At 46.6% G+C, this 20,340-nt stretch overlaps 1 protein-coding gene and 1 pseudogene across 1 annotated transcript in view; both read left to right on the plus strand.

The window, feature by feature from the left end:
- Ptprn2 (protein tyrosine phosphatase receptor type N2) overlaps positions 1 to 20,340 on the plus strand; it is an 808,594-nt gene that overhangs the window by 104,519 nt on the left and 683,735 nt on the right. The window lies entirely within an intron of this gene.
- LOC110307279 (ATPase inhibitor, mitochondrial pseudogene) lies at positions 978 to 6,322 on the plus strand (annotated as a pseudogene).

Genomic DNA, 20,340 nt, shown 5'->3' on the forward strand with positions numbered 1-20,340 from the left:
ATCCCATCTCACACCTGTGTTCCTCCACCGAGTGCCAGAACACAGAAGGCCACACAAAGAGATGAGTGAGGCAGGACCAGGTCAGCACACACCCTGCCCTCCTTAGCTTTCTACCTGTTTCCAAGAAGATAGCTGCTGTCCTCAGAGAATGTTCAGAGTGGCCCTGGCTGCCTGTCCAGCACAGCTGTCCCTTTTTATACATAGTGTCAGTGTTCATAGGGGATTAGCTCTCTTTCCTTAAGATCTCACTAGGTATGAAGTTCCTTATGAACCAGGGCCCCATGGTTACTGGCGCAGGAAATTGCAGGTTTAATGTCTATCAGAGGAAGAGGAAAGAGCTTAGGTGGGAGATCTCTCTGGGTCTAGTGTCTCTCACAGCTCCTCAGGTGTCCCCTGGACTAGGCAGCATGTGAAGCCCTAGAACCTTGGCATGCAGACAAGCACATCTGGAATCAGAGCTGAAGATGCTTGTGAAGATAAAGTATGGGCACCGAGCAACATTCTGTTTGTTAACACCGGGCATGACTTTTAAGAGTTGCAGTTGTTAGCCGGGCATGGTGGCACACGCCTTTAATCCCAGCACTCGGGAGGCAGAAGCAGGTGGATTTCTGAGTTCGAGGCCAGCCTGGTCTACAAAGTGAGTCTCAGGACAGCCAGGGCTACACAGAGAAACCCTGTCTCGAAAAACCAAAAAAAAAAAAAAAAAAGAAAAAAGAAGAGTTGCAGTTGTCATTTTACTTGAGTTTGTAACAAAATAACCTGTCAAAAGCAACATAAAGGGGTAAGTTTATTTTGCTTTATAGCTTGAGGACACACCCCACTGTGGTGGAGAGTGTAGTGGAGAGCCACAGGGGCTGCTGAGCACCCTGTGACTACAGACAGGAAGCTGAGGAGGGAACTCCAACGCGCCAGTGCTTTCTCCCTTTGCACTCAGTCTGGAACCACAGCCCATGGGGAGAGTCCCACCCACATTCAGGATGAGTCCTCCCTCCTCAGTTAAACTCTCTGGAAATCCTCCTATGTCCGGAGGTATGTTTCCACTGAGATTCTTACAAAAGTGTAGCCAGTAAGTACAGTTATGATCATGGTGGCCAGTGAAACAGTTGTTCATGCTGGAGTGCACCATGTTAGGGACTCCTCAGGCACTGTGTGGTCTAGCTCACCCAGCGTCAGAAGTCATAGTCGGAGTGCTGTTAATCACATCCTCACCCCCACAAAGGCAAATCTTAAAGACAGGACTCCTTGTCCTCAGGTTACTCTTGGGGGCGGGGCTTGGGGAGGAGCCAGCACAATATAATTCAGGCCTGGCCTTGGCCAATGCTCTTTCTCCTGCAGTTGGAGCTTTGAGTAGATAACATTTTTTTGTTTTTGTTTTTTTTTTGTTTTTTGTTTTTTTGAGACAGGGGTTTCTCTGTATAGCCCTGGCTGTCCTGGAACTCACTTTGTAGACCAAGCTGGCCTCGAACTCAGAAATCCGCCTGCCTCTGCCTCCCTAGTGCTGGGATCAAAGGCATGCGCCACCACGCCTGGCGAGTAGATCACATTTTGACACACTCATTTTAGTAGCAACTTTGGTCTCCATCTTGCCCTGTAGGTATCATGCGAAGCCCCGTTCTTTCTGCTTCCTTCCCTGCTGTGTGTTCTCAGATGAGAAGGCTTGAGGACAGTCTGAAACCATGGTCACCTGGAAGCCACCAGGGAATAGCAGGAAAGCTTCTGGGGGTAGGCAGTCCTTTTACCCACATCAGAATCCCCTTGTCTGCAGAGAGCCAGCCTTGAGGAGACACTGGGGCCAGAGCCACTTACCGACCCCACAGCAGGATGTCTTGTCTAGTCTCAGCAAAGTCAGGGGCAGGTCTGTAAATGCTCCGGTTGATGCTTTTTGGAGGGCTGGTATCTGACAGAAACAGGTGACCCTACCCCCCTCCAGACTTAGCTTCTTGTCCAGGTGCTACTACTGTCTTCTTGGAGCCCTTCTGCCCACCTGTCTCCTATAAGCCACCACCTCTTTCCCTGACCAGCCTGGGGAGTCAGGATGTAGTCCAGCACTTCTGTCTCTGTCTTTGACAGAAGGTCTGTCTCTGACAGGTCTGTCTCTGTTTGAGCAGTTAGCATTGGCTGAGGTGAGCAGAGCAGCCTGCCTAGGACTGCTTATTTTCTGCCTTTAGGAAGGCTCTTCTGCAGGGGTAGAGCATCATGTCTGTTCCCAGGCACACGAGGCAGAGTGAATGTAGAGGAGATATGTTGTGGATTTCAGAGATTTCTGCTAGTCTGTCACCTCTGTGGTGAATCTGGCATCCTGTGTAAGGTGCTTCTTGCTATTCTCTTACTAACAGGAGAGGCAGCAAGGGCCAACTTTATAAAAAGAAAGTGTCCGTCATCAACATGTTCTCCCTCGGGTTTATCACGGACAACTTAAAAAACAAACTATGCAAATATGTCTATGCATATTTGCAAAGAGAAACTGTCTGCTGTGTGCCCTGGCAGACATCTTTTGTGCACATGATTGTACATGATGTCAGGCATCACTTCCTGGTATGTGCTGTTACAGATCTGGGTGCACTCACTGGTCCCTGTGGTGCGCTCCCCAGTAGAAACCTGAAGAGCCCAGGTGTGAGATATAAAGAGTATAGTAGCACTGGTGTGACCACTAGCCTGTTCCACTCCCGAATTCCAATTAATCAAATCCAAAAAGGATGGAAATTAATTACTGAATTAAACCATGTGAAGCTAAGTCTAATTTGGCATATTAACTGGAAAAGCTCTTTAATTCTGTGCCTTGGCATTAATGCCTAGATGTGAATTGTGGTAGATTCAGCTCCTTCTAAAACATCCATGCCTCATCCCACATACTCCGGTGGCGAGGATGGCCCGGGCCACTTGGCTCTGGAGACTGTGTTTCTCCTCTTTCAAGGATGTCTTGTCAGGAGTTTGCTGGGAGGGTGGGCGGGTGGGGAAGTAGAGGGAATGCGACCACGTTCACACCCCCTCTGCTCTTCCTTGTCAGTATTTATAGCTCCGTGCTGAGGAAGCCATGCTGAACAGCGGCATGCTTTATGAGTCTCCAGGGTGGTTGGCAGCATCACCATAGAGTGAAGCAGATTGCCCTGCAGAAGCAGGGTCGCACTCTCTGCTGGGTTGCACTCTCTGCTGCTGCCTGCCAGGCTGCCCAGACCACTGACAGCACACACTGTTCATGGAGCACGTACTCACCCCACCTCCCTGCAACTCCAGTGCCACGAGTCTTTGTGAAACTGCATTTCCTTATACATTCTGGGCTGGCATTTGGTGGGTTGTGAGCAGTGGAGGACAGTACTTTCTGTGTTGGCACTGTTGTGTCACAGTGACCTCACTGGTGACTTTGCGGCAAAAATGACAAACACCAGAGAGATGGTGGATTTCATTGTTCTAAAATGGAGACTCATCCAGGTTCTACATGCAGCCTAGGTCTTAGGAATTCAAGATCTTTCCTAAGCTGGGTATTAGGGACAGGAGTCTGAACACCAGGCCCAGGCGTCTGTGCAATGAGCCCTTGGTTGGTGTCCGATTCTCAAAACTCTTCCGTTGACTGTCTTACCAACACCGTTTCAGACTGTAATGCAGTTTTGTAGGCTCGGTTCCCAGAAACACCACCACATGGTATATGCATTCATCTTGGATTTTCACATTGCGGTTGCTATTTGCAATACAATTCACACTATACAGCTATTTGCATCTCATACCCCGAAGAAGTCAGAGAAATTGTTAGGAGAGGCATGCAATTGATTTTCATCAACTGGACATGGCTGTAGACATATTTGGGAAGAGAAAATCTCAGTTGTGGAATTGCCTCCATCAGATGGCCTGTGGGCATCTTGACTGCTAATTGATGTAGGAAGGCCAAGTCTATTCTGGGAGGTGTCACCCTTCCTTGGCAGGTAGCCTGTGCTGTACAAAATAGGTGGCTGAGTAAGCTAGGGAGAGCAAGCCAGTAAGTAGTATTCCTTCATGGTTTCTGTTCTACATTCCTGCCTTGGCTTTCCCTAGTGATGGGCTGCATCCTGTGAGACATAGAAACTCTTTCCTTGCCCAGCTGTCTTTGGGTGGACTTTTTCTTTTCTTTTCTTTTCTTTTTTTTTTTAAGATTTATTTATTGCTATATGTAAATACACTGTAGCTGTCTTCAGACACACCAGAAGAGGGCGTCAGATCTCATTTTGGGTGGTTGTGAGCCACCATGTGGTTGCTGGGATTTGAACTCTGGACCTTCGGAAGAGCAGTCGGGTGCTCTTACCCACTGAGCCATCTCACCAGCCCTTGGGTGAACTTTTTAACATAGCAACAAAAAGCAAACTCAGGCAGAGTTGGTACCAGAGATGGGATACTGCAAAGAAAAGCATAGCTGTGTTGCTTCATGGGAGGATTGTAGAAGCATTTTGGTCTTTGGTCTGGAAAAACCATTGAATGCTGAGAGCTTAATGGGGTACTTATAGAAGCTTGTAAGGTAAAATGCTGAGAAAAAGCAAGCCAGTACATGCATGTGCAACCCCAGCCACCCCCCTGCCATCCTCAGAGTGTGGGATGACAGACAAGCTGCCTTGGGAAGGTTCAGAGAGAGTCTGAGAGCCTCTCAAAGGCTCTTTCAAGGTGTCCACGTGACATTTTGTATTAAGAATCTGAGGAAGTGAAACTCGCGCTTCACAGAGGCAATAGATACTGGTTAGCTGGGGCTGAAGAATCAGCTGTGGTTAGTACAAGACCAGCATCTGTTAGGTAAAATCTTCTGGGAAGTGTTTCTCCAGGGTCAGCACGTAGGACCCGTGATCTGCTATGGGAGATGATAAGACTGCCCATCAAGCTGGTAGCAGAACTTGGCAAGTATGTGTAAGAGTCTCCCATGTGTATTGGTTTTGAAGGCATGAAGGTGTCATGAGGACCAGGTTGAGGTTTAGCACCGTGTGGCAGAGTTGGGGTTTTGCTGAAGAGGGGCTGGGAGAGAACATCAGATCAGTGAGGGTACAGCCTCAGTAGTAGTAGAAACCCCAGCGTTGAAGGGGTCATGGAGAAAAGCTGAAGTTTGGCAAAATGTGGAGTCAAAGTCCTTAAAGAAGCCAGGGGAGGCCACAGGAGATGGTGTAACCTTGGTGGCAGTGGAGACTCCAGAATGTTGGAGATACCAGAATTGTGGGCTGACCACCAAGGATAGCAGCAGGTGTGTAGTAGAGCCACCTTGAACCTACAAAACAAGTTGTGTGTGTGTGTGTGTGTGTGCACGTGCACGTGTGTGCATGTACACACATATGTATGTGTGTATGTGTGTCTATTTGTGTACATGTGTGTTGTTGCATGTGTGTGTGTGCGTGTATGGATGTGTATGTGTGTGTTTGTGTGCACGTCCACACGTGTGTGCATGTATTTGTGCATGTGTATGTGTGTCCATGTGTGTGAGCATGTACACACATGTGTGTGTATATGCATGCATAAATGTGTATGTATATGCATGTGTGTGTGTGCGCGCGCGCGCGCGCGCGCGTGTGTGTGTGTGTGTGTGTGTGTGTGTGTGTGTGTGTATGAGTGTGTGTTGTGGATGGCAGAGTCCTTTGGAGCCCAGAAGGTCATTAGTGAGTTGGAGTGTCTTTGACAAAGGTCAAAGCCAGGGAGTGCCATCCAGTAAGCAATATTCCTTCATGGTTTCTGCCTCAAGCTCCTCTCTTGGCTCCCTCTGAAGACGGAACCTTCAAGTTAAATCTTTTCTCCCTGAGCTGTTTGGTCAGTGTTTTATCACAGCGGTGCAAAACCAGCTAGGATGAGGATGAGCCCAGATAAGCATGCTCTCACTCTTCTCTCCACTCTTGACTGCGGCTGTGACGTGAGTAGCTAGAATCTCCTTCCTCCTTGACTTCCCTGCCATGAGCGACTGACACCTGAACTTGTGAGTCACTTGTTGGCAGGCTATTTCATCATAGCAACAGGAAAGAAACCAGGAAGTAAGAAAAAGCAAATTAAGAATAAGTCTTTGGCGCTGCTCACAGGCTCGGCATTGGCGGTTCGGGCTCGGCTCGGTGTCTGGGGTATGAGGGCCCTGCAAACATGAGGCTTCATCTCGGACTCAATGGAGAGCATGGATACGGGCGCTGACTCCATCCAAGAAGCTGGTGGAGCCTTCGGAAAATGAGAAAAGGCTGAAGAGGATCGGTACTTCGGAGAGAAGACTAGAGAACAGCTGGCTGCCCTGAAAAAACACCATGAAAATGAGGCTGACCACCATTTGAAGGAGATAGACCGTCTGCAGAAGCAAATTGAATGCCGTAAGAAGATTAAACACTTAAAGTGTGGTCGTTAAATACATGCAGTCAGTCCCTCACAGAGTGGCCTGTTTCATTCCGCACTTCTGTAGAGACATTGTTTTGAATGATTAATATTTGGTCTGTGTGCTACTAACAGATAATAAACTATTCTAGGAAAAAAGAAGAAGAAGAAGAAGAAGTCTTAAGATTTCCTAGGAAGTACAGGATAGTCCAGAGAGATAAGCCCACATCTAGTATAGAGTGACGCAAGAATGGAGGACAGTCAACATGCCGATGACTGGATCTGTGTTCCTGGGAGCAGAAGAGAATTATCACAGAGGGACCGAGGCCTGGGAAAAGTGCCTGCCCAGTACAGTTGCCATGGAGACTATTGACCGGAAGTACAGGCAGGGTGTACACTATCCAAGGTCTCTCTTCCTTATAGTTGCTTTCCTTAGTGAGACCCTGTTCTGGTGCGCGCCCTCAGTTTCTTCAGGTTGCATAAGTAAGAAATAAGACACACTGGGGGCTTACTTGTGCTGTCTGTCTCTCATACTCAGGCTGTGGTCTCACCCCGAGACAGCTCTGATGAAGGAAATGGCCGTCCTAGTATGAGGTTAAGCAGAGCACTGTGCTTAGATCAGAAGGGACCTGGTGCCCTCACAGACCTTTGCAGAGGACTTTACATGGCCACTCATGTATCACAGTTCGAGACTGTCCTGAACCTCTGTGGCCCAGGATATCCCTGCTTGCCACCATGGATGTGGAGGGGAAGCACTTCCACTTCTTTGCTTCTGGGCCTGAGTTTGAGAAGCTGTCGTGTGACCTCACCAACCCCTCCCCTTTCCCCACGGTCCTGAGAGCTTTGCAAGGGCAGCTGCTGTCAAGGGGCACAAGATGGCTGAGATCCCACTGCATACCACCCTGTCATCAGTGCTTCTCTGAGTTTCACAGATTCCCCTCAAAGCTTGACAAAGCCCAGATGTCCTGGCCTCCCCACCTGCCTTAGGGGACTGCCACCTGCCTGCTCTATGTTGGCAGGACCAGGGACCTTCAAGAGGTTGTGGCTCTCAGTGCTGGGCTGCACCCCCACCCCCACCCCCGCTCCAGGTGCATTTCCTGTCATACACTTTCCATTTTAGCTCTAATTTCTGGATGAATTCACCCATATGTCAAATTAACTCCCCAGCCCACCAGTTTTAAACATGAAGAGATAGGAACTGTGTCATGGAGAAAACTCATTTGCATGCTTTCCACACCTCAAGCTTCCCTGGAGGCGGGCTCACTCAGGTTGCTACTCACAGCTATCCTTTCTCAAGGGGCCAGTCAGTTATATGACAGCAGGCTCTCTATAGTCCTACGGTTCTGGGTTGTGAATCTCCCCATGTATCTGACTTCCAGCCGTGGTAGCTGTGGTCATAGTAGCTGGTTAGGAGGAGTGTAGACAGGCAGCTCCTGGGCCCAGCTCACCATGTGGATATATCTCAGCATCTCCAGATGTGAAACACCTATCCGTGAGACATTTATCTGTTTCTGCTACCCAGCATGAGAGCTAAATCAGTTTTTCCACAAAATAGCACATTTAGGAGTGCCTATAGATCTGTGTATCATCTCTCTACGATTAAGATTTGATATGATCGATGACTAGTGTTGGGTAGGCTGCCCTGTGGGATTGTGCAAGGAAAGAGAACAGGGCTAAGAGTCATCATGTCCCATGGCTGTCTGCCTCAATCTACCTGGCCACTTTCTGCCGAGTCTGGCCTCATTTGTCTATCTTGGCTAAGTTTGATACCTATCTGGATGCTATCAAGGAGGACATCCTGTTATAAGTGGTACTGGGCCTAGGTAGCACAAAATAAACAGACTGGCCATCAGGAAATGTACCTGAGGGTCATAGTAGAGTAGTTCTAGCTTTGCAAGTTTTTGTCTTTTGGATGCACAAAACCTTTCTTTCTTTCTTTCTTTCTTTCTTTCTTTCTTTCTTTCTTTCTTTCTTTCTTTCTTTCTTTCTTTCTTTTTAAAAAAGATATTTGTAGCCAACTTGTTCTTCAAAAATTAATACTTAAGGTGTGCATTCCATTGGTGACTATTATATTGGTGACTGTTCTTTTGAAGCTAAGTGTAAATTTTTAATGAGTACACTTCAGGGCCATCTAGACCTCCTGACTTCTGAGGACCAGTGTCCCAGAATGTGTTTTGCAGTTTATAAAGCCCCTGTTGCTAGGGAGTAGGGAAACCTCCATTTCTCCTGGAGCCCGGTTGCCATGGAGATGGTGCTAGATTATGGAGGAAGGAGGGGCAGGGAGTGCACACTTAGTCTCTCTGATTTGCAGTCTTCCTCCAGGGATGAGGGCCTGGAGGCATGAAAAGATGTGCTAGTACCCCTGTGGGTACTTGTTTCCGCTAAAGCCCACCCAAGGCTCTGATGTAGACACACCTTGACACAGTGTCTTTGTAAGGATGTGTTGTTTAATGATAGCAGTGGCTTGTTGCCAGAAGGACATTTTGTTTTTGTTGGTGGTATTGTTTGCCACTTCTTCATAGGATTATGATGAGTTATGCTTGCTGCAATACTAGAAAAATCTGCTAAGTCCTTATGTAATTTTGATTCATTTTGCTAAGTACATTGGGAATGGGTCCCTAAGATCACCAAGCTGTTAATATTTTCATCCATGACCAAAAGACTCAATGATTAATGAGTATTGATGCCATAGTTCAGAAAGCACACAAAGCCTCTGCTACGAAAGCAGAATATTGCAGTACGTGTCAGGACTGAGGATTCTGTGTAGCAGTCTCTCCTAGGCATGTAAGTGACAGCCAGCGTGTGACAGCTGGCTCTCTGCAGGGTTGCTATGGTCACCCCATGATTTAATTGTATGAATCTTCCCACATAGGTGACTTCCAACCATAGTATGACCTCACAGCAGCTGAGGGAGAGGACTGTAGACAGACAGCCTCTGGACTCAGTACATGCTGTGACTGAGCCGTGGGCATCTCAGATGTGCAGTTACTATCTAAGGGACATCTGTTTATGGCACCTTTGGAAGTATAGTTCCAAGGGAAGTGGCATTTGTGCACTGTGAGTCAACTGGAGGAGAGGGGTCTATGTGGCACTGACTTCTGTTTACCACTCACTCTGAGTTTCTGGCTGAGAGGATGAGAGCAGAGTTAAGCTGGAACTTGTTTTAGACTCTCCTGGGACCCAGTGTTCCTGGTCTACTCTACAGCTGTGCCAACACACAGTTATATACTGGAAGGGTCGATGGGCGTTAACCTCACATGTTCACTGGGGGTTTCATATGTATTATTGTTTAGATTCTGCTGCGTCGTGAGCTGGGCAGGGCAGGCATGGTCCTTACTTGCCAGAAAGCAAACTCTACCTCTTAGATGTTCACTGTTAGTGACACGCTGGCAGAATCCTACCCAGACACAAATGATAAGGGATTTTCTGGTTCTTCCTCTGACTAAACTCCCTTCTTGCTTTGCAAAGGCCATAGGATTAATGTGGGAAAATGTACATGTGTGTGTATGTGTGCATGCATGCGTGTGTACATGCACGTTTGTGAAGGTCACAGCCACCTTTACTCTTTCCTTCTGCGTTAGTTATGATGTGGCAGAGAGGAGTGATTACTTACATGTTCTGGATTAGTTACTTTCCTGTTGCTACAACAGAATATCTGACAAAGCAACCCAGGGAAGGAAGAGTGAGTTTTGGCTCAGGGTGAGGATGCACAGTTCCCCATGGTGGAGAAGGCTCGGCTGCAGGAATTCAAGTCAGTCAAAAGGCAGACCATGATGAGTTATTTTGCTTAGCTTTTCTTTTTGCTTCTTATTCAGTCCAGGATCCTAAGAATGGTGCTGTCCACATTTAGGTGAGATCTTCCCAGACCAGTTAACCTAATCTAGAACTTTTTCAAAAGTTGTGGCCAGGGATTTGTTTTCAATGGTGATCATATTCAAGTTAGCAATCAGGATTGACACAGACTCACACAGACTCCTTTAGTGCTTACATGAGGAGTGACAAGACATACACACACACACACAAATACACACACATATACACTTACATACACATACACACACAGGTGCACACACATGCACACAGACACAAATGCATGCACACTTGTATGCACTGATGCACATACACATATATGCACACACATATGCACAAACACACTCGCACAGGCACATTCACACACACACCTCTCCACATGCATGCATACACATACACACATGTAATATCTCCAAGAACAGCTGCTGGGCTGGAGATGGGAATGCAGCAAACTGAAGCGCCTTGTGAGTGTCACGTGTTATCCTTTTCTCTTGAAAAGATGAGTTTGAACAGGTGGAATGAATCAGTCCTGATACCTTTAAGGCAGAGAGATTAGCTAGCTCACTCATTTGGGAAGTGTTCTTTCTTTGTTGCTTTAATATTCAGGAGTAAGAGAAACGCTTTGTGTTCAGGGGTGGGGTGGACCACTTCCTTATTCATTGGGCTTGAAATCAGTTGTGTGGACCTTGACATTCTGGGCAAGTTCTTCCTCAGGCTCACACTGTTGGCGGTTGTCATGAGGGGCCAGGATGTTTTACTCTTTTGTTTTTTCTCTCCTTACAAAAGAAACAAAACCATTTTTTGTTAGCATAAAACTGGATAGTCCAAAGAAGGAGGGAGATACCATTGCCTTGAGCATGGAGGACATTGAACCTTTGGCAGTGGTTCCTGGCTCCTCCCCAAGGTGCCTGACCAGATTTCTCTGGCTGTTACCCTGGGCCCAATCAAATTATGTAGGAGTCGGATTGTCAAAGGTCAGGTCCCCAGTTTTCTGAGCAGTGTTAAATGGTGAAAGAATTGGAGCAGCAGGGAATGAATAGAAGCATCCTAGCAGCGTTGTCTCCAGGCCAAAGTCCAAACAGACTCACTAAGTCTGATGAGGACCAGGGTTTAAGTCCATCTTTGCCAACAGAGACCCTTTCCATGGACACTCAGTGACTCCAGGATATTTGTAGGGCTAGGCCCCACATCTGTGAGTGACCCAGTGTCTCCTGCCCACCCAGCAAGCCACCTCATCCAATTTTAAGATTGTATGTAGCACAGGATCTATGGAGACAGGCCTTGCCCTGGTGTTTCAGCAGTTTTACACCATGATATGCTTCAGTTAGTAACAACGGGTTGTGTTGAGCTTGTCTACCTTGAGTTACCATTGCCATTCCCTCCTTTATGTAAGTTTGCTTTGTTTGTTGCTGGAGGAGTTCCATTGGTGACGATGCCAAGTACTGAGTTCTGCATGTTGGTTTCTCACACTGGCTCTTCTGACTTTTCAAAGGTGAGAAGGGCAGCATATGTGGTAAGTTCTCCCCAGCTTCCCTAAGATTCTAAAAATGTAGAAATGTGAAAAATAAAAACAAATAAGAATCATTGTATTCCATGCTCCACTTTTAGAATGTGTAGCTGTTATTTCTAGGGGTCCCTTCTAGGCTAAGTTCTTCGGCCAGAAAGAATGAAGTTTATGATATTTCCCCTGCTTGTTGACATAGAAAGCTATCATCATATTTTAGTATAACCTATGTGCAAATGGAATTCTTTTATGTCTGCTTTGTTATTTTCCCAGACCCCAGTATGATGACAGTAGGGGAATTCGGATTACCATTTTTCATGCTTCATGGCATGAAGAGCTGCTCTTGGCCTCCTCGGTGATCTGGGAGACTTTGTTGCTGTTCTTGTTTGTTTGAGGGGATGGGGATTTGCTCAAATGATGTTAAAAGCAGGATACTCTACTGCAGACGAGGGTGTGTCAACTCACATTTGTTTCTCTATTTTTAACAAACAAGCAAACAAAGAACCCAAAGCACAGTCAATATAACTAGACCCCAAACCATGCAGCTTTAAGTCTGTTCCATGTGGAATACTATGCTCATTTTATAAACTGCACCCCTGGTGTGTACCTGGTTACATGGTTGTGATCTCTAGGTCCAAATACAGTGGGCCAGAAGTCAGAAGCTCTGCCTCCACCCTTCAGTAGGAAGTCACTTCTCTTATTTCTCACCTGTAAAAGAAGCCTTGGCTACCCACTAGAAATTTGTGCCAGCTTTTAGAAAACACAGAAGCCTAGGTTCCAATGAATTCAGAACCTCTAGGGTGAGCACAGCTATGACCTTCCCTTTCCTAATTTTTGTAAGATACCAAAGGTGACTAATGAGCATTCAGAGCTGAGACCTGTCAGGTCAGATGTTCTCCATGAAGCCTTCTTACTGTAAAAACTCCTGTGATCTGTGTATGCTAAGCTGTCACCACACTTTATGCCAAGAAGTCTAGGGCACAGAGAGTGAGCATGAGCTCTTGTTGTGACTTCTATGGTTTTTAGCATGCACATCATTAGCATGGATGATATTTCTCAGTGGATATGCAAATCAACGCAAATGAGCACGTTACCATTGAAGACTTTGCAAATTGCAATGCAAAATTGATTTAGGTAAATAACCCTAGCCTGACATAATCTATGTTTTGTTATTAAGAATATTAGCCAAGGCTGATGATGGTGACGCACACCTTTAATCCCAGCACTTGGGAGGCAGAGGTAGGCGGATTTCTGAGTTTGAGGCCAGCCTGGTCTACAAAGTGAATTTCAGGACAGACAAGACTATACAGAGAAACCCTGTCTCGAAAACAAAACAAAACAAAACAAAACAAAATTAAAAAACAAACAAACAGAAAAGAATATTAGCCAAAATATAGAAAGACTATAAAAATGCTACAAATTATTACAAATGTTTTATTACAACTTAACGTGTTTTGGAGATTTCATATGCATTATTTCATTGGAACTATTTGAGGAGAAATTCAGGATGGATCTGGACAGGACTGGGTGGGAAGGTGGTGTTTCTCCAACAAAATTATGTGATGGGTTTATTCAGTGTCTAAATATAACAGGAAAGGGGGCCTGGGTAGCTTAGGAGCTGCTTACAACCACATAACTAGTTAGATGGGTTCCAGATTTACACAGATGTTGTTTGCCTCTGATCTGTAATCTGAGCTGCGGTCTCTACATACCTGTGTTCTCCTAAGTCAGCTATTTAACGTTTTAGAAACTCAATTTCATTTTCTCTAAACTGACAGTAATACCTTCTATCTAATAGTTGGCGATCATATCATAAAGACTGTAGTAGAAGGCTGGGTGTGGTGGTGCATGCCTTTAATCCCAGCACTTGGGAGGCAGAGGCAGGTGGATTTCTGAGTTCAAGGCCAGCCTGGTCTACAAAGTGAGTTCCAGGACAGCCAGGGCTACACAGAGAAACCCTGTCTTGAAAAACCAAAAAAAAAAAAAAAAAAAAAAAAAAAAAGACTGTAGTAGAAGTCAGCATACAGATGAAATTCAACAAATGACATAGCTGCTGTGATGGTGACTAGGATGATGGTGTGATGCCAAGGAAAGAGATGCCAGGGGTGATGACACTGGTGATGGTGGTTGTGACGACAACCATGATGATGATGATGACAACCATGATGATGATGATGATGATGGCGACCACAGTTATGGTTATGATGACGAGGGAAGGGATGGAGACTTTGGTGATTATGGTGACACTAATGATGGTGGTGGTGATGATGATGGTCACAGTTATGGTTGTGATACTGATCATGATGTCAGTGACAGCAATGATGGTGAATGAATGATAAAGAGGAAGGTAATGATGGTGGTGACGGTGACAAATCTATGGTCAATGGTGATGCAGCTGGTGGTGATGATATTGATGATGATGACGGTGATTTCAATGACAAAGATAACATTGATGGTGGTGAATAATGACAGTAACCATAGTGATGTTGATGATGACCACATTGGTGAGGGTGATGATGAGGATGGTGACAGCGGTGATATGATGGTGATATATGGTTGTGGCAACATTGTTGATGAAAATGAATTCTTGTTAATGATGACAGCCCTGATAGGAGAAGGAATGAAGAAATGGAACCTGGAGCTAGGGGATCATAGCCCATTTCATTTCTTAAACTACCACTTTCGTTCTTTTATAGTATAAGACTGAGTCTTTTTAATATTAGTGAGGTGGCTAGATCCTCAGAGGAAGCTTGTTAAACTTTGGCACTCCAGACCCTCTTCTAGACTGACCATGTCCATATGCTCTTTTGCATTCTTGGGGTTGGGGGTTACAACTCTCAGATGTGCATCAAAACCCATGACATCTAAAGCCTTTAGATCTAATAGCTTGTGATTATAAGTTCAATCACTCTCCAGATGAGCACTGTAGATAGGACCAGTTGCCAGGGCTCAGTGAATTAGACAACAGAGCAGTGTGTTGAACTGATGTAGCCACCACTGTTGCTGATATATATATTTTTTCAGTTAATCTGAGATGCATACAGATTTGCCACATGGGACCTAGATATCAACCTTAAACTCACTGTCTTAGTCAGGGTTTCTATTCCTGCACAAACATCAGGACCAAGAAGCAAGTTGGGGAGGAAAGGGTTTATTCAGCTTACACTTCCATACTGCTGTTCATCACCCAAGGAAGTCAGGACTGGAACTCAAGCAGGTCAGAAAGCAGGAGCTGATGCAGAGGCCATGGAGGGATGTTCTTCACTGGCTTGCTTCCCCTGGCTTGCCCAGCCTGCTCTCTTATAGAACCAAGATTACCAGCCCAGAGATGGTCCCACCCACAAGGGGCCTTTCCCCCTTGATCACTAATTGAGAAAATGCCTTACAGTTGGATCTCATGGAGGCATTTCCTCAACTGAAGCTCCTTTCTCTGTGATAACTCCAGCTGTGTCAAGTTGACACAAAAATAGCCAGTACACTCACCCTTCAGTTTCCTGGGTCTGGTTTAGTTGTAGGCATCTCAGAGCCACTTTGTTGGGTGCTGAAAATCTTTTTGGTGTTTGAAAGCATTCTCAGGTCTTGTGTATGGATTTTACTTATAAGAAACACAGGCTCAAACAGAAAGGACACTCTTCTCTAAGGATTTTCTGTTTTGAAATCTGCTCTCAGAAGCAATCCAGGAGTCACTTTCTGTTCTCGTACATTTTTAGCCAGTCTCCCTAACAGAAGGTGGGTGAAGCATTTCTTTTATCGATGTCAGATTACACTTCATTAAGTGAAATTTGAGAACTGGATTGCACATGGACTGCCCCTAGGGACCAGCCATGCCAGAACCAGATGTTCTCAGCAAACCGTCACTATGATGATGTGCCTGTTGACTTGCAGACAGATTTCTATCATCACACAGCTACATTCATGATGATCCTCTGTTTGAGGAGGAGACAGCCTCATAGGAGAATGGTTTGGATTGATGGTCTTGAATGAGAGTCCTGTCTTGGTCTTTACAGGAAGTTACTTCCCTGGCGGGGATCACCAGGCAACTCAGATTCCATCTCCTTTAAGCCTTTTACTTCAAGGCTCTGCTATTCCTTATGTGACATTTTTACCTAGCTCTTGGAGGATGTCGTGGGAAAGGGATGCTAAGACAGTGGGGATGAGGAATGTTCACTGTAGCAAATGGATGGAAAAGGCAGGGCCAGCCTAGCGCTGGCCTCCTCTCCAGTGACAATCCCATGACAGGAAGAGGCTGTATATTTTTGTCCTATGCTGTTCCCTGTGTTCATGATGTGCTTGTGTGTTCCTGCATGCATGCATCTGTGTGCATACTATGGGCACCTTGAGCAAGTTATCCTCTTGTCAGGGATTTTTTTTTTTTTAAATCCAAGATTTTGGTTGCACTTCTTGTCAGTTAATGAGAGTTTGAGGGGTGGGGTTACCACTAGGCACTGGTATTTCTCGGACCTACAACTTTTTCCATATGCAGCCTGGGGAGTCCCCTGAACTGAGGTCCTACAGTCTCTGGGATGGGTCAGGATTATGTACAGTACCTTAAGAATCTCAAGGACCAGCCCATTTTCCTGCATTCTTCTCTGTGCTAGGCCTTTTAAGAACTACCATGCATGGGGTTGGGGCGAGCACTCACTGTGTTGCTGGGGCAGAAAGGGAAGAGGGCATGCATATACTGCAGGGTGGTGACCATGAGGTTCCACCGATGAGACAGTTGATAGTTTGTTGTGCCGTCTATGCAGGGTAGGATTACCTGGCATAAGGAGGTCTTCAAGGTACAAAGAAGACATGGAAGTCTCTTCCCTTAGAGCATTTTCATTTCATTTTCAACAACATCTTCAAGCTCCAAGCTTTTAAAATGGAAGACAAGACAGAACAACCCATGTATGGAAACTCCCAGGGGAAGCAGGAAACATGGGCATAGATGGCTGTTCAGACACAGGTGTGACAGTTAGCCTAGTAAAGAAGTTCAAGACATAGGGTGGCTCAGAGGAGGCTCAGCATCCCCAGGATGCAGATCTCATGCTTGGAGCGACCATCTTTATTATTTTTTTAAATATATTTTTTTATTTTATGTATATGAGTTCTCTGTAGCTATCTTCAAACACACACCTGATGAGGGCATCAGGTCCCATTACAGATGGTTGTGAGCCTCCATGTAGTTGATGGTATTTGAACTCAGGACCTCTCAAAGAGCAATCAGTGCTCTTAACCACTGAGCCATCTCTCCAGCCCCCATCTTTTTTTTCTGGTCTGCGGTGGTGCTGGGCACCTGTGTTCATTGCTTATGTCACATTTGTTCCTAAGGCGATCAGGTTAATCTGGACTGAGCTCCCTAGAAAGAAATTCAGTGAAACCTGCCTTAAGTTCTCAGGTATGGACATGATCTTTCTAGTGCTTCCTTTCTTCCTGTTTTGGTCCTGCCCTCTGTGAACTTGACAGGGACCATCTGTCAAGCCGCCTTAGTCACCTGGCCTTCCTTCTGCTAGCACCATTAAGTGAACCTATGTCAGGTGAGAGGAACTTTGGTCTGTGTGGTCTCCCTTTCTGTGATTCTCTGGGCCTCATAGAGTGAGGTGACAACCCCACATATGTTCTGATAAATGCCCTTCAAAAAACAAACCCCAAACGGGCTCAAAAAAAGGTCTATGTCCATCCTCAGTGTTGCTTGCCAGACTTAAGAAAAGCCATCCTTGGTTATCTGCCTTGATGTGGAGGTCCCTGGACTTAAACTATCACATGACGACTCCCCTTGTGACAATCTGATTTCATTTCTTCATATTTCATTGACAGTGTAAGTGGTGTAGGGGGCAGCTGGATGTTTGAAATGGGTATCCAATCAACTAAATGGAAATCACACAGCTATGCCTCTTGACACCGGTAGGTAAATATGGCAAAAAGACTAGTAGTTACGAAAATTCAAAGTCAGTGTGGCATATGCCTATATTCCCAGAAATCATGGGGTAAAGGCAGGAAGTTCAGAGTTTAAGTCCATCCCCAACTACAAGGCCAGCCTGGGATACATAAAACTCTGTCTCAAAAAAATAAATTCTTTTTGGTTTGATATTATTCTGTGCTCAAGACTTTACCAATTCCTTTAACATCATTTTTTTTTTAAATAAAAGGATGCTTTAATTGTTTCCTTTGTCTGTAGGAACTGTGAGCAGGTGCCTTCCGCTGAATATGAGTCTGTGTATGAAGCCACTGTATCTTTACACCTGCTGGCAGGTGTCTGCTCAGGGTGTTGGCAGCTCACGTGTTATCACAGGAACTGTCATGCATACGGTGGTTCCGATGTTTCAGGAACCAAACGCTGAGCTGACAGGCAAGGTCCAGCACTCAGTGTTTCATGAAGGTTTTTTCCCTTTTAATTTTTTTCCATTTAAAAAGCAATAATTTTGTTATAGGAAATCGGGAGTTGAAGAGACACAGAAGAGGAGAGATCAGCAGGCTCGTCAGACAACACGTGCACTGCTCATGGTTTCTTTCTAGCATTTTCCTACCCTTGGATATGTTTCACACATTTTATAAATACACAGTTGTCACAATTCCCCCTTTAAATTATGGAATTATTTTCCTATGAATTTCATGCTCTTCAAAAAAAATTAAAAAAAATAGGTTAAATAGCTTTGTTTTCTGAAATCAAAGCCATAACTGCCTCTTGGAAAAATACATTTATGTATTCATTCCCTAGTGCTGGGGTAAAACACCCCGAGTAAAGCAGCTTAGGGGAGGAAGAAGTTATTTCCACTCACTGTTCAAGGTTCATCCTATCATGGTGGAGGAGTCAGGGTGGAAGGAGCTTGAAGCAGCTGGTCACACTGAAACCAGGAAGAGAGTGATGGATGCACTGTAGCCTAGCTCTCTTTTCCATTTAATATAATTCAGAATTCTAGCCAGGGAATGGTGCCACCCACGGTGGACAGGTCTCATCTCAACTAATATAACCAAGGTATTGTCAGATACCATTCCCCACCTGAGCCACATATTCCATGTAATTCTAGAGTCTGTTGTTGACAATTAGTACTGTTATACTCAGATACTCTTTTTTTTTTCTAGTATGACAAGTAAGGCTTTATTTTCACTGTAAATGGGAAACAATAAAGATTGAGATGGACAATACTAAGCTACAAGACATAAAAATAAATGACCAGGGACTGCTGGTGAGTGGAACACAGCTTCTGCTCCAATCCAATTGCGAGGGACCTGAGACTGCATTAGTTAGGGAAGCAGAAACCGGCCTGAGTAGGGCCACAGGCCTCATCCGGCCGGATCAGCGCCAGGGTAGCGGGAGCGCAGGGTTGCCTGACACCCGCCAGCTACCCACGACCCCCGCCACAGGATTTTGGGACTGCTGGTGAGTGGAACACAGCTTCTGCTCCAATCCAATTGCGCGGGACCTGAGACTGCATTAGTTAGGGAAGCAGAAACCGGCCTGAGTAGGGCCACAGGCCTCATCCGGCCGGATCAGCGCCAGAGTAGCGGGAGCGCAGGGTTGCCTGACACCCGCCAGCTACCCACGACCCCCGCCGCAGGATTTTGGGACTGCTGGTGAGTGGAACACAGCTTCTGCTCCAATCCAATTGCGCGGGACCTGAGACTGCATTAGTTAGGGAAGCAGAAACCGGCCGGAGTAGGGCCACAGGCCTCATCCGGCCGGATCAGTGCCGGGGTAGTGGGAGCACAGGGTTGCCTGACACCCGCCAGCTACCCACGACCCCCGCCGCAGGATTTTGGGACTGCTGGTGAGTGGAACACAGCTTCTACTCCAATCCAATTGCGCGAGACCTGAGACTGCATTAGTTAGGGAAGCAGAAACTGGCCTGAGTAGGGCCACAGGCCTCATCCAGCCGGATCAGCGCCTGGGTAGTGGGAGCGCAGGGTTGCCTGACACCCGCCAGCTACCCACGACCCCCGCCGCAGGATTTTGGGACTGCTGGTGAGTGGAACACAGCTTCTGCTCCAATCCAATTGCGCGGGACCTGAGACTGCATTAGTTAGGGAAGCAGAAAACGGCCAGAGTAGGGCCACAGGCCTCATCCGGCCGGATCAGCGCCGGGGTAGCGGGAGCACAGGGTTGCCTGACATCCACCAGCTACCCACGACCCCCGCCGCAGGATTTTGGGACTGCTGGTGAGTGGAACACAGCTTCTGCTCCAATCCAATTGCGCAGGACCTGAGACTGCATTAGTTAGGGAAGCAGAAACCGGCCTGAGTAGGGCCACAGGCCTCATCCGGCCAGATCAGTGCCGGGGTAGCGGGAGCACAGGGTTGCCTGACACCCGCCAGCTACCCACGACCCCCGCCGCAGGATTTTGGGACTGCTGGTGAGTGGAACACAGCTTCTGTTCCAGTCCAATCACGCGGGACCTGAGACTGCTCTGGTTGGGGAGAGAGAAATCCGGCCTACATAGGGCCACAACCCTCTTCCGGTCAGAAAAGCACTGGGGCAGCTGGGGCGCAGGGTCGGCTGACACTCACCAGCTACCCACAACACCCACCACAGGATCTTAAGACTTCTGGAGAGTGGAACACAGCTTCTGCTCCAATCCAATTGCACGCGGGACCAGAGACTGCATTAGTTAGGGAAGCAGAAAAACGGCCTGTGTAGGACCACAGGCCTCTTCCGGCTGGACCAGCACCGGGGTACCGTCAGCTACCCACGACCCCCGCCGCAGGATTTAGAGTCTGCTGGTGAGTGGAACACAGCTTCTGCTCCAATCTTTAAACAG

Source organism: Mus caroli, unplaced genomic scaffold, assembly GCF_978045245.1.
Source record: "Mus caroli unplaced genomic scaffold, Mus_caroli_1 scaffold_14, whole genome shotgun sequence".
Lineage (NCBI taxonomy): Eukaryota > Metazoa > Chordata > Mammalia > Rodentia > Muridae > Mus > Mus caroli.